Here is a 14,077-nt window from a genome sequence, read left to right as displayed (position 1 = left end):
CTTTGTTCAACCTCCGCCCTCACCGAATCGAAGGGGCTCGACCCGCCGATCCCCATAGGTGCTCATGGATCAGCCTCCCCGACATCTTTGGCGCGCCAGGTAGGGGGCGTCGAGATTGTGCGAACTCGATCCAGCGTGCACGCGAGCTAAATCTTCATCGTCTTCATCGACATGCCACCGAAGAAGAAGGATTCGGAGGCAGCTGTTCCGTCCACGTCAAGGCTCAGCTGTTCTTCATCGTCATGGCTCCTAAGAAGCGGGCGAGAAAAAGAACGACGCCAGTGCGGCAACAGAAAAGCTAAGTCATGCGAAACTTTAGATATTTCCTTTCTATATAAGGTTATCCGCCTCGGAGATCTTGTTCTTTGTATGGAAAATCTGTGCGCGGAGGAACCGACTCGTAGCTAGTTGCGCCTTTACTTTGTTTCGAGTCCGCTCAACAACTTAAGTGAGCTGCTAGCGCCCTTACTTTGCTTCGAGTCCGCTCAGCAACTTAAGTGAGCCGCTAGCGCCCTTACTTTGTTTCGAGTCCGCTCAACAACTTAAGTGAGCTGCGACTAGTTGCGACGAGGTTTCTTGTCGGTAGCGGCACCGCCAGCAGGCTGCTGACGTCCCGCACTCAGCGCTTGCGGCTAAGGTGGCTGCGCCGGCAAGTTCCCTAAAAGCGTAGGGTGAACGTACAAAGAGAGGTTAAACAGGAAGATAGCATGCACTATTTGTTTGAGATTTCTGCATAGACCTGTATGCCAAGGAGCCTTCTCGGGGCTAGTTGCGCTCCATGTTGCCTCGAGTCCGCTCGGCAACTTGTGCGGTCGCGCTAGAACCAAGAAGGTAAACCTTTCCGGGAGGCGATGTTCCCGAATAGCCGCTAAGGGCCCGTTCCCTCAAGCGCTGCTGGCTGGATTGTACGCACCGGAAAGCATTCCAGCAGGCATAGGGAATATGCAGCAAAAGTCAAAATTCACAAGTGAGTTAAGTGCACTTCAGATGCTAATCACTTGTCATGTTTAAACGCAGTTATTGCCCGGGGGCTGGCAACGCCTTTAGGACCAATCTTTTTGGTGTCAAGAACAACGAAGTTCTTCGCCATAAGCTTTCCTGGCAACAAGCTTGCCGGAAGCCGGCATCGAGAACGTCAAAATTCTCTTCCGAAGATAAAAGCCTTCCTGGCAACAAGCTTGCCGGAAGCCGGCATCGAGAACGTCAAAATTCTCTGCCGAAGATAAAAGCCTTCCTGGCAACAAGCTTGCCAGAAGCCGGCATCGAGAACGTCAAAGTTCTCTGCCGAAGATAAAAGCCTTCTCGGCAACAAGCTTGCCGGAAGCCGGCATCGAGAACGTCAAAGTTCTCTGCTGAAGATAAAAGTCCTCCTGGCAACAAGCTTGCCGGAAGCCGGCATCGAGAACGTCAAAGTTCTCTGCTGAAGATAAAAGCCTTTCATACAAGTCTTGCCGATGTTGCATACCCCGGTTTACCGGGGGGGAAGGAGAAGACAATGGTGTGGACCAGGCCGTTCAAGAAAGTTTCTCCTTGCCGGGAAGCAGACGACAGAAAAGCTAAGTTGCTAAAGCTTGAGCAATCAGTTTTTTAAGTTTTTGAGTTATTTTCCTTGAACGACCGTGCTTTGTATGGAAAACCTGTGCGCGGAGGAACCAACTCGTAGCTAGTTGCGCCTTTACTTTGTTTCGAGTCCGCTCAACAACATAAGTGAGCTGCTAGCGCCCTTACTTTGCTTCGAGTCCGCTCAGCAACTTAAGTGAGCCGCTAGCGCCCTTACTTTGTTTCGAGTCCGCTCAACAACTTAAGTGAGCTGCTAGCGCCCTTACTTTGCTTTGAGTCCGCTCAGCAACTTAAGTGAGCCGCTAGCGCCCTTACTTTGTTTCGAGTCCGCTCAACAACTTAAGTGAGCTGCAACTAGTTGCGACAAGGTTACTTGTCGGTAGCGACCCCGCCAGCAGGCTGCTGAAGTTCCGCACTCGGCGCTCGCGGCAAAGGTGCCTGCATCGGCAAGTTTCCCTAGAAAGCGTAGGGCAGAACCATACAAAGCCAAGAGTCGAGTAAAGGAAGTAACACAGCAATTTTTTGCCTAAGATAGAGTTATATTACAAAAATAACTTGTCGCGCCTTTAATAAAGTGTTCCCATGACATGACTGGCAGCAACAAGAAATGAAGAAAACGGACAGCCTAATCTACGCGACCGCCGTCAACCCTTTTGACCTCGTTCACCCTGTCCACAATGGGTGCGACGAGGGCCTTAAGTGCGTCAAGATCAGCGTCCGCCGGCAGCCTCTTGAGGACGTTGGTGAGGTTGAGGCCCGGATTGCGGAAGGCCACCTTCACCAACACCTTCTCCAGAACTCCGGCACAAATCGAGCGCGACTCGTCGCCCAGCTGCTTTGGGATCCGTTCCCGGAGCTGCTGGAGAGCCGTCACCACACCCTTGAAGAACAGAGTGAGCTTGGCGCTGGGTTGGAGATTCTCGTCGGAGGAATACCCGAAGCCTTCCACCCCCAACTGCACCAGCTCCTCTTCAATGACTGCAGCAACGTTCACGAGGCCCTCCGTCCAGAGCGCCACGGTATCTCTGAGGAGATTCTGGGTTTCGACGGCCCTCGCCAGCAGCGCATCGTTGGCCTTGATGTCTTTCTTCAAGTCTGCCTCCCGTTTCCTGGCGCTGTCCAACATCTCCGTCAAGGTGGCTAGCTTCAGCGTCAGATTGGTGTTGGAATCCTTGGCGGCGCTCAGTTCCTTGCCCCTCTTGGCGAGTCGGCCCTGCAGCTCACCATGGGCAAGGGCGTCCTTCTCGCGCTCTAGCTTGAGCGCGGCAAGCTCTTCGCCACCAACCTTCAGATCAGCTTCTAGCTGCGCCACCTTTGCCTCCAATTCCTTCTTGGCGGCCTCGGCAGCCGCAACCGCATCCTTTGCCTCTTGGAGCGTCCCGCCAAGTGCCCGTTCGCGCGCGGCAAGCTCCTCTTCGTGGCTGTCGAGGTTCACTTTCCGCTGAGTCAGCTCGCCTTCTCGCGCGTACAGCTTCTCGCCGGTGAGCCGCTGCTGCTCTTTAGCCTCAGCCTTCTCAAGGAGGAAGGCCTTCCGCTCCTCAGCAAGCTGCTCCCGCTCCTCCACCAAGGCCCAGAGAGTTTCTTGGCGAAGACCCCGGAGCTCCTCTGCACGCTTCTCTATGTCCACGCTCGCCCTTGCGACAAGCGCTTCCCGGGACTCCAACTTGACTTGGCGGGCGCGGTAGAGCGCCAGCAGCCTCCGTAGCAGCCGCTCCTCCTCGGGCTCGCCGCTGCTGCTTCCCGGCGCGTCGACGATCGACAACCCGGCGGAGGCAAGCACCTCCCCATCCAGAGCTTCTCCTTCCAACGGCGCCCTAGAGCTTGACGCCCAGGGGAGCTTGATGAAGATGCCCTCGCCGGCCTTCAGATAGGCGCCGGGCTGGGACTCCTCGGAGTCTGCCGCCACGGCAGCGGCGGAGGGATCGGCGGTCGGTGCAGCGCCTGGCGCTCCTGCTGCCTCAGGACCGTCAGTGCGATCGCCAGATCCCCCGCCAGCTTCTTCGGCAGCAGCCTTGGCGGCCTCTTTGCCGGCGGGCACGTCAGCGCCGGCTCCTTCTTCGGTGGCCGCGACATCATCAGTATTGCCGCGCGCGTCCTCTCCGCCGCCCGCCTCGGTCTCCATCGGATCTGCGGAGGGTGGACCTGACGACCGGAGAAGAATGAGAAATCAAACAAGTATCCGAGAAGAAAAATTAGCAGAAGACTACAAGGAAAGTTTCGGGCAAGAAGGACTACCTGTGCTAGGATCTGCTGTCATGACCTCCACCACCGGGGGATCGTTGGCGCTGTCCCTTGCCAGAGACTCCTCCCTTGCCGGAGATTCCTCCCTTGCCGGAGATCGCTTCCTTGCCGGAGAACGCTCCCTTGCCGGGGAGTCCGCCCTTGGCGGCGTAGTCGAAGCAGACGACGAGTCGGAGGAGATCACCATGCCCTCCTGATGAATCCGTTCTGCTCCTGCACAAACAAACCAGTGATCAGATGTCAACAAAGGAAAAGAGCAACCACGCGCACCCAGAAGCAGAAAGTAAACCATATGCTTATGCTGGGGGCTGCGCTGGGGGCTGCTCTGCGAAGTGATGGCCGGATCCGGCAAGGTGGTCTCGGGCGCGCCTCCTGTCGTCGCAGTGGGCTCGTCCTCGATGAACACCACCTGAGCCTTGGCCCTCTTCGCCGCCCTCTGGGCCAGAGTTCTGAAAAGAAGAGCCCAGGGTGGATCAGATCCGATGCAAGACAAGATCAGCAAGTTGAAGAACTACAAGGACAAGCAAGGGAACCTTACTCTTCTTCTTCTTCCTCCTCGTCGGAGCTGAGCGCGGAGAGGTCGAATTTCGGCCCACTTCCAGCGCGACGAGGTGGAGGGGTGGGATCCCTTGACCGCTTGGCGGGGGCTGCGGCGCCAGCCCGAGACGGCCCCGCTCCAGTTGTCGCTGCGGCGGGAGGCGCTCCCGCGGCAACTGTACTTGCCGCGGTAGAGTGCGCCGCGTGACGCTGCGGCTGCTGGCCCACTTGCCACCCTGCTGCGTCGCCGACCCTGCGGAGGCGCCTTCTTGGCTGCGCTGGGGGCTGCGCTGCGGGCCTTGCTCGCGGCAAGCTCCTCGGAGATGGCGGGCCACTCACACCCTCGGCGGGCTCGTTCGACTCAGCGTCGGGCGCGGCCAGCTCTTCTTCCTCTTCGGGCCGCTCCCGTTCGGCAAGACTCATCGCCAACGCCGCGTCCGCTTCCTCCACGGTGAACCCAAATTCACCCGCGGCCGCGGTTGCTGCCGCCTCTTTCGCCCTGGTGGCGATGCGCTCCATCTCTTGATCAGTGGTGTCGCGGGTGAGGAGTTTCTTCTCGTCAGCATTGACCGCCACCTCCACTAGGCTGTCGAAGAACTGTTGCACTACGTCGCCGGCGGGCTCTTGCCAAGTTGGAACGATCCCGTGCGAGTCACACAACGGCATCATTGCGCAGATGCGGTCGCGCGAGGAGTTGTTACACAGGGGCACGACGCCTGCCGGCAACCTGAACCACTCGGGATGCTGCGGGTCGTGCTTGAATATTTCCTTAAGTATCCCGTCCAATTCTATGACGGTGAAATTGAAGTTGAGGCCTGGGCACAACCTCATGATGTCTGCCGGGCCTCCAAATTCCCAGGCGGGTCTCCCCTTCGCCTGCAGAGGGGCGATGCGGCGGCGGAGGAAATCTGCACCGACAGCCCCTACGGTCAACCCGGCAAGCCTAAAGCGCAAGATCCGGGTGGTGGCGATCTTCAACTTGTCATCGTCCGCGGACAGAGCGCTCCAATCATTGCCTCGCACGGCTGGGGCTTGGCGCAGGGCGGTGAACGGCTGCGGGTTCTCCTCCACAACCTAGCACCAGTTTGCTCTCCACTCATCCCACTTGCTGCGGAGCTCCCCCTCCAGATAGGTCTCCTTCTTGCCGGCTCGCGAGATCCAGGCGATCCCCCCGGCAAGGGTTTCCCCTCTCTCGACACGGGGCATGAAGAAATGGCAGAAGAGAGCTACGTTGGGGTGGACTCCAACAAAGTTTTCGCATAGATGGGCGAAAACTGCCATGGTCAAGACGATGTTGGGGGTAAAATCAAGGAGGTGGAGCCCGTAGGTATTCATGATATCACAGAAGAAATCAGAGAATGGCGGGCAGAGCCCGCAGTAGAAGAACACGGCGAAGAAAGGGTACCCGCCAACTGGAGCTTCTTGCGAGGTGATGGCGAGAATACCTTTGTGCGCGGATGCGCCCGTGTCTCCGTCGACCAGAAGAGATAGTACCACTCCCTCAGATCCTTTGCGGAGACCTCGGGGAGGAAGGTGGCCCGCTCTTTCCGCAGCGCCTCAAGCCGCTGCGCTTCGGTCGACTTCACAGCTTTCGCGGCCTTCCCCTTTCCGGGCTTCGGAGCCATGGCGGAGGCGGTGGGGGAGATCGACGGCGCTGGTGGTGGCGGCGGCGACGGGAGCAGAGCGCTGCTCTCTTTCGACTTTGGAAGCGGAGGAGGGCGGCGGAGTTTTCTGAGATTGCAGCAGCGAATGACGAAGATAGGGGAAATACCCCTGTTTCCCCTGCTTATAAGGAGGAGGGGGGCGGACGTTGCGCTCTTTCCGAATAAAGAGCCACCCACGATCTCCCCCACGACGCCGAGATTGACGCGTGCCGTTGCGGGGGGTGCGGTGGGTACGGAGTTAGATGCGGCGTGACCTAGGCCGCGCGTGCCCGTGCACTGTTTTGGGCCTGGCCCAACAGCGCTCGGCACCGTGTATGGCCCAGGCCCGGGGGCTCCTGTCGGTGTACTAGAGTAGGGGTACCCTAGTATCCCGAACTCGTGCACGGGCAGTTGCAGCGCCCCGCGGCAAGGCTTGGCGCGCGACCGCCAGGGTCCTCCATGGGTTCCCTTGGAGCCATTCAAGAACAAAGCATTCAAGATGAAGAGACAAGGCCCCGGCAAGAGGAGCTTGCTGGGAAGAGACAAGGCCCCGGCAAGAGGAGCTTGCCGGGAAGGCCAACCCAGGCCCCGGCAAGAGGATCTTGCCGGGAAGAGACAAGGCCCCGGCAAGAGGAGCTTGCCGGGAAGGCCAACCACAGCACTCCAAGAAAGCTTGCCGCGACGCGCCCTGCGTCCCGGCAAGATCCAGCGAGCGACAAGCTTCCGGACGCGACGCACCACACGTCCCGACAAGACGACGACCGCGGCAAGGAGCTTGCCGCAGGAAACCTCCACCTCGCGCCCGCGCTCCAGCACACCTGCTAACGTGTCGCTCTAGGACTCTCCCGAGCACACGTGGCAGGAGGCCGCGCAGCTAGGGGTACGTGGTGGCAAGCGGAGATGAAGAGAAGGACATCGTGGCGAACGGTGGCGCTCCTAACGGTCACTTTTTGCACTGTTTAGGCGACTCAGACAGGCATTCAATGCTTTTGTCCCCTGCCGTCAGAGTTAGGTAGGGTGCACTGTGTCCACAGTAGCGGTAGCTGCACCTACCGCATCCTTTTCCATTTTTACCCTTCTAGTCTACGTTGCCACCTGTCGGTGACCCCTTGAAAGTATAAAAGGAGGCCCAAGCGCAACGTAGAAGGGGTTCGGCTCATCCGAAACGCCAGAAACACTCCCACGCTCAGTCTGATAGCGTCCATCGCTCCTGAGCAGGAATTCAATACACACAAAGAAGCAGTAGTAGGGTTTTAAGCATCCGTGCGGCCCGAAGCTGGGTAAAAACCGCTCGCGTGTACCGCCTCGATCCGCTCTTTGTTCAACCTCCGCCCTCACCGAATAGAAAGGGGCTCGGCCCGCCGATCCCCATAGGTGCTCGTGGATCAGCCTCCCCGACAGAGATGTTCCAGGGTTGAAGTTAATATTTCAAGAAAATGCCCGGATTGAGAGATATGAAGTCTCCAATAAGTTCTATAGCTGCAAGATGGAGGAGAACAATTCTGTCAGTGAGCATATACTCAAAATGTCTGGGTATAATAATCACTTGATTCAATTGGGAGTTAATCTTCCAGATGATTGCGTCATTGACAGAATTCTCCAATCACTTCCACCTAGCTACAAGAGCTTCGTGATGAACTATAATATGCAAGGGATGAATAAGACTATTCCCGAGCTCTTCGCAATGCTGAAAGCTGCGGAGGTGGAAATCAAGAAGGAGCATCAAGTGTTGATGGTCAACAAGACCACTAGTTTCAAGAAAAAGGGCAAAGGGAAGAAGAAGGGGAACTTCAAAAAGAACAGCAAACAAGTTGCTACTCAGGAGAAGAAAGCCAAATCTGGACCTAAGCCTAAAACTGAGTGCTTCTACTGCAAGCAGACTGGTCACTGGAAGCGGAACTGCCCAAGTATTTGGCGGATGAAAAGGATGGCGAGGTGAGCAAAGGTATATACGATATACATGTTATTGATGTGTACCTTACTAATGCTCGCAGTAGCACCTGGGTATTTGATACTGGTTCTGTTGCTAATATTTGCAACTCGAAACAGGGACTACGGATTAAGCGAAGATTGGCTAAGGATGAGGTGACGATGCGCATGGGAAATGGTTCCAAAGTCGATGTGATCGCGGTTGGCACGCTACCTCTACATCTACCTTCGAGATTAGTATTAGACCTAAATAATTGTTATTTGGTGCCAGCGTTGAGCATGAACATTATATCTGGATCTTGTTTGATGCGAGACGGTTATTCATTTAAATCAGAGAATAATGGTTGTTCTATTTATATGAGTAATATCTTTTATGGTCATGCACCCTTGAAGAGTGGTCTATTCTTATTAAATCTCGATAGTAGTGACACACATATTCATAATGTTGAAGCCAAAAGATGCAGAGTTGATAATGATAGTGCAACTTATTTGTGGCACTGCCGTTTAGGTCATATCGGTGTAAAGCGCACGAAGAAACTCCATACTGATGGACTTTTGGAACCACTTGATTATGAATCACTTGGTACTTGCGAACCGTGCCTTATGGGCAAGATGACAAAAACACTGTTCTCCGGTACTATGGAGAGAGCAACAAATTTGTTGGAAATCATACATACAGATGTATGTGGTCCGATGAATGTTGAGGCTCGTGGCGGATATCGTTATTTTCTCACCTTCACAGATGACTTAAGCAGATATGGGTATATCTACTTAATGAAACATAAGTCTGAAACATTTGAGAAGTTCAAAGAATTTCAGAGTGAAGTTGAAAATCATCGTAACAAGAAAATAAAATTCCTATGATCTGATCATGGAGGAGAATATTTGAGTTACGAGTTTGGTGTACATTTGAAACAATGCGGAATAGTTTCGCAACTCGCGCCACCCGGAACACCATAGCGTAATGGTGTGTCCGAACGTCGTAATCGTACTTTACTAGATATGGTGCAATCTATGATGTCTCTTACTGATTTACCGCTATCGTTTTGGGGTTATGCTTTAGAGACGGCCGCATTCACGTTAAATAGGGCACCATCAAAATTTGTTGAGACGACGCCTTATGAACTGTGGTTTGGCAAGAAACCAAAGTTGTTGTTTCTGAAAGTTTGGGGCTGCGATGCTTATGTGAAAAAGCTTCAACCTGATAAGCTCGAACCCAAATTGGAGAAATGTGTCTTCATAGGATATCCAAAGGAAACTATTGGATACACCTTCTATCACAGATCCGAAGGCAAGACTTTTGTTGCTAAATTCAGAAACTTTCTAGAGAAGGAGTTTCTCTCGAAAGAAGTGAGTGGGAGGAAAGTAGAACTTGATGAGGTAACTATACTTGCTCCCTTATTGGAAAGTAGTACATCACAAAAACTAGTTTCTGTGACACCTACACCAATTAGTGAGGAAGCTAATGATGATGATCATGAAACTTCAGAACAAGATACTACTGAACCTCGTAGATCAACCAGAGTAAGAGCCGCACCAGAGTGGTACGGTAATCCTGTTCTGGAAGTCATGCTACTAGATCATGATGAACCTACGAACTATGAAGAAGCGATGGCGAGCCCAGATTCCGCAAAATGGCTTGAAGCCATAAAATCTGAGATGGGATCCATGTATGAGAACAAAGTGTGGACTTTGGTTGACTTGCCCAATGATCGGCAAGCAATTGAAAATAAATGGATCTTCAAGAAGAAGACTGACGCTGGCGGTAATGTTACTGTCTACAAAGCTCGACTTGTCGCAAAAGGTTTTCGACAAGTTCAAGGGATTGACTACGATGAGACCTTCTCACTCGTAGCGATGCTTAAGTCTGTCTGAATCATGTTAGCAATTGCCGCATTTTATGATTATGAAATTTGGCAGATGGATGTCAAAAATGCATTCCTGAATGGATTTCTGGAAGAAGAGTTGTATATGATGCAGCTGGAAGGTTTTTTCGATCCAAAGGGAGCTAACAAAGTGTGCAAGCTCCAGCGATCCATTTATGGACTGGTGCAAGCCTCTCGGAGTTGGAATAAACGCTTTGATAGTGTGATCAAAGCATTTGGTTTTGTACAGACTTTTGGAGAAGCCTGTATTTACAAGAAAGTGAGCGAGAGCTCTATAGCATTTCTGATATTATATGTAGATGACATATTACTAATCGGAAATGATATAGAATTTCTGGATAGCATAAAGGGATACTTGAATAAGAGTTTTTCAATGAAAGACCTCGGTGAAGCTGCTTACATATTGGGCATTAAGATCTATAGAGATAGATCAAGACGCTTAATTGGACTTTCACAAAGCACATACCTTGACAAAATTTTGAAGTTCAAAATGGATCAAGCAAAGAAAGGATTCTTGCCTGTGTTACAAGGTGTGAAATTGAGTAAGACTCAATGCCCGACCAATGCAGAAGATAGAGAGAAAATGAAAGATGTTCCCTATGCTTCAGCCCTAGGCTCTATCATGTATGCAATGCTGTGTACCAGACCTGATGTGTGTAAGTCTAGCAAGGAGGTACCAAAGTAATCCAGGAGTGGATCACTGGACAGCGGTCAAAAACATCCTGAAATACCTGAAAAGGACTAAGGATATGTTTCTCGTATATGGAGGTGACAAAGAGCTCATCGTAAATGGTTACGTTGATGCAAGCTTTGACACTGATCCGGACGATTCTAAATCGCAAACCAGATACGTGTTTACATTAAATGGTGGAGCTGTTAGTTGGTGCAGTTCTAAACAAAGTGTTGTGGCGGGATCTACATGTGAAGCGGAGTACATAGCTGCTTCGGAAGCAGCAAACGAAGGAGTCTGGATGAAGGAGTTCATATCCGATCTAGGTGTCATACCTAGTGCATCGGGTCCAATGAAAATCTTTTGTGACAATACTGGTGCAATTGCCTTGGCAAAGGAATCCAGATTTCACAAGAGAACCAAGCACATCAAGAGACGCTTCAATTCCATCAGGGATCTAGTCCAGGTGGGAGGCATAGAGATTTGCAAGATACATACGGATCTGAATGTTGCAGACCCGTTGACTAAGCCTCTTCCACGAGCAAAACATGATCAGCACCAAAGCTCCATGGGTGTTAGAATCATTACTGTGTAATCTAGATTATTGACTCTAGTGCAAGTGGGAGACTGAAGGAAATATGCCCTAGAGGCAATAATAAAGTTATTATTTTATTTCCTTATATCATGATAAATGTTTATTATTCATGCTAGAATTGTATTATCCGGAAACATAATACTTGTGTGAATACATAGACAAACTAAAACGTCACTAGTGTGCCTCTACTTGACTAGCTCGTTAATCAAAGATGGTTATGTTTCCTAACGATAGACATGTGTTGTCATTTGATTAACGGGATCACATCATTAGGAGAATGATGTGATTGACATGAACCATTCCATTAGCTTAGCACCCGATCGTTTAGTATGTTGCTATTGCTTTCTTCATGACTTATACATGTTCCTATGACTATGAGATTATGCAACTCCCGTTTGCTGGAGGAACACTTTGTGTGCTACCAAACATCACAACGTAACTGGGTGATTATAAAGGAGCTCTAAAGGTGTCTCCAAAGGTACATGTTGGGTTGGCGTATTTCGAGATTAGGATTTGTCACTCCGATTGTCGGAGATGTATCTCTGGGCCCTCTCGGTAATGCACATCACATAAGGCTTGCAAGCATTGCAACAAATGAGTTAGTTGTGAGATGATGTATTACGAAACGAGTAAAGAGACTTGCCGGTAACGAGATTGAACTAGGTATTGAGATACCGACGATCGAATCTCAGGCAAGTAACATTCCGATGACAAAGGGAACAAATTATGTTGTTATGCGGTCTGACCAATAAAAGATCTTCGTAGAATATGTGGGAGCCAATATGAGCATCCAGGTTCCGCTATTGATTATTGACCGAAGACATGTCTCGTTCATGTCTACATTGTTCTCGAACCCGTAGGGTCCGCACGCTTAACGTTACAATGACAGTTTCATTATGAGTTTATATATTTTGATGTACCGAAGTTTGTTCGGAGTCCTGGATGTGATCACGGACATGACAAGGAGTCTCGAAATGTTCAAGACATAAAGATTGATATATTGGAAGCCTATGTTTGGACATCGGAAGTGTTCCGGGTGAAATCGGCATTTTACCGGAGTACCGAGAGGTTACCGGAACCCCCCGGTAACCTAATGGGCCTAGTGGAGGAAGAGGAGAGGAGGCCTAGGGGCTGCCGCGTGCCCCTCCCCCCAAAGTCCGAATTGGACAAGGAGGGGGGGCGGGGCCCCCCTTTTCCTTTCTTCCCTCTCCTCCTTCCCCCCAAGTCCTAATCCAACTAGGGAAAGGGGGGGAGTCCTACTCCCGGTAGAAGTAGGACTCCTCCGGCGCGCCTCCTCCTAGGGCCGGCCACACCCCCCTTGCTCCTTTATATACGGGGGAATGGGGCACCCCTAGACACACAAGTTGATCTCCAAGATCGTTCTCTTAGCCGTGTGCGGTGCCCCCTTCCACCATAGTCCTCGATAATATTGTAGTGGTGCTTAGGCGAAGCCCTGCGACAGTAGAACATCAAGATCGTCACCACGCCGTCGTGCTGACAGAACTCTTCCCCGACACTTTGCTGGATCGGAGTCCGGGGATCGTCATCGAGCTGACGTGTGCTAGAACTCGGAGGTGCCGTAGTTTCGGTGCTTGATCGATCGGGCCATGAAGACATACGACTACATCATCCGTGTTATCATAACGCTTCCAATGTCGGTCTACGAGAGTACGTAGATTACACTCTCCCCTCTTGTTGCTATGCATCACCATGATCTTGCGTGTGCGTAGGATTTTTTTTGAAATTACTACGTTCCCCAACACGCGCACCTCAGACGCACACATATGCCTTCAAATATGTACGTCCATTATACCTGGGGGCTTCTTGTACAGAAGCTTGCTATTATTCTCCGAGCATCAAGCTCATCACATATGCGTTTTTCCCCATATGTACCTTTTCTTCGCCATTATATCCATCGATATGACTTAAGTTTTGGCCAAGCTGGGTTGCCTGGCTCCTGTGCTTATGCCCTATGTTCCCGTTAGTTCACCTAGGGCATAAAGAGAGCACCCCTGCGATTGTTACTGCCAGGTCATCCGGATGTGTAGCTCAGACTGGGTGAAGCCGAAAGCTAGCGTTCTTAAGGGAATATTCGGTCGGTGAATTAAAGATGTTTTTTGCATTCGCTCTATTTGCGAACCCCCAGAAGATATATACTGCGATTTTTTCAATCATAGTTCGGACATGCGCTCTAACGCATGCATACCCAGGGAAAGGAACCCTTAACGGAACTATTCTCTCTAGAAGATGTTTCTTACACAATGTAATATAAAATAACTAGCCGGATACAACTTGTCTGTTCAAGCAACTATGACCCCTATGACCCCTACGCACGGGTATTCGGAAACACTCCGCGCCTTCGGATCCAGAGGGCAAAGCGAAAAGGTATGCCATGACAATTATTTTACAATTCAGCTAGACGGAAAATACACGGTCATTTCAACTCAAAAATTTCCTCCTCTATACCCTCCAGCAGGCTATCTAACTTACAATCCTGCTGGGAATATTTGGCAGCTACTGCTACTTGGTCATACACTAAATTAACGGGAACTTCCTTCCCATCTGACCCTAGAGGTCCGACCCGAGCCATATGATTCGGGTCAAGCTTGGTGTATCGTGTCTTCACCATGGCCCAGGCTTCTCGAGCCCCTTCCCGGTAGGCCGATATTTTCCACAATCGAAAGCGCCGCCACGCCCCCTTGAATAGCTCTAGGAGCTCCTCCATCTTTCCTGGAGGGGAGGTAGCTAGCCACAAAGCTTTGGCAATGCTTCGCATCGCCTGCCGAACTTGCTCATGAATACGCGACAGCTCTTGTAGCAGATCGCCTAAGAATCCGGTCAGCATACCTACAGATATAACTTTGTCAATTCCTGATATCTCTGAACTATTATAAAGTAAAGTCAGCCACATACTGAACATGCCACCGCACAGCCTTTTATTCTCCTTCACGGAGTCGGCCAGTTGGGCCCGTACATCTTTCAGATCCTCGCCCAACCGGGTATTCGAATCCTGGAG

This window comes from Triticum dicoccoides, chromosome 2A (genome assembly GCF_002162155.2).
Source record: "Triticum dicoccoides isolate Atlit2015 ecotype Zavitan chromosome 2A, WEW_v2.0, whole genome shotgun sequence".
NCBI classification, from domain to species: Eukaryota; Viridiplantae; Streptophyta; class Magnoliopsida; order Poales; family Poaceae; genus Triticum; species Triticum dicoccoides.
The sequence above is the reverse complement of the archived record's forward strand: the minus strand, read 5'-3'. Positions refer to the sequence as shown.